Here is a 1,317-nt window from a genome sequence, read left to right as displayed (position 1 = left end):
TTTTGGCGATGTAATGAACCAACTGAACTGAATTTGGTACCATATCCATCAGGAGGGTATCCACTAACTTTATAAGTCAATGTCAAGCCTAGTAACTGCCAGAGGTGGCCCAACACATTATCGACTTATCAATTTGTGAATCTCTTTGTCTTGAATTAATCATCCAGTTTTTCTTCAACTCTAATCATTCATTTGCCCCTACACGTACAGTCATGCTCAAAACTATCCTAACGCCCGAATTGAATTTCGCCTGATTCACATGCAACCCACATAACGCAACTATCTAGCAGGTCCCCTTATCGCTCCTTGGTACAGTCTTTTGACTATTGAAAATGGTTCCAACAAATCACCACAAGAAAACACTGTTCTGTATCGCAATAACTCAAGATGTAAAGTAATACCACGATACTACAAATATCACGGAACACCTTATCACAGATAAGACTGCCCTTAAGGCTTGTAGCTCACATTTATTACAATAAATGACATACCTGACATTTTACCACTCTCATTATTATTACGTCAGATAGGTAATGCACATTGTAAATTCGTCGAATTCATGATTTACTCTTCAAAGTAACATACCGTACTTATTATTTAACACAAAATAAGATTAAAAATTAAAGGTATTCACGAGCAGCTAATTGAGAATATTTATGAACTTCAAATGACACGACGAACCGTCTCGTTCTGCATATGGATGCAAACTCAGGTCATGCAGACTAAGCAAAGATTTCGTGCCTGACGGAAACTAACAGTCACTCGTGATTAGGCATACAGAGAGTGATATACCTCGATTTTAGACTGAGCCAGTTTGCAAATACCAACTTTAAATTACATAGCGCAAGTATTTTTGCCGGACGCGAATTCCTACCCAGCACCTATTGTCCCTGTTAACGAACGACGAGAGATGTTGAATCTTGGTTCTTAACAAGTAACTTATTTGAATTGCCGTGAGGTAAGGCTTTGTGTTGGACAGGGGTTCGAACTCAGAACTTAATCGGATAGATATCGACGCACAATCAACTGTGACATTTCGGGTTTTCTCGGCAGTAGCTAGATGTTTTAACTGAAATGACGAGACGAAACATACATTTTTTTCCTTCCCAAGACTCCAACCCGGCATCTATCGCTGTTATATTCTAGAGAAAACGAACGTTAAATATGGGTTTGTTGCACCAGCAGCGACATGTGAGCGTGTTTGAACTAGAAATAATATGATGAAGAGTTCAGTGCTCACTGGGAATACAGCTCCACACATCATATCGCTTTTGACTACACACAAGGATACGTCAGCTTCCGAATTTTTGTCCAGCT

This window comes from Schistocerca gregaria, unplaced genomic scaffold (genome assembly GCF_023897955.1).
Source record: "Schistocerca gregaria isolate iqSchGreg1 unplaced genomic scaffold, iqSchGreg1.2 ptg000378l, whole genome shotgun sequence".
In the NCBI taxonomy this organism is placed as follows: domain Eukaryota; kingdom Metazoa; phylum Arthropoda; class Insecta; order Orthoptera; family Acrididae; genus Schistocerca; species Schistocerca gregaria.
This window is presented reverse-complemented; position numbering follows the sequence as displayed.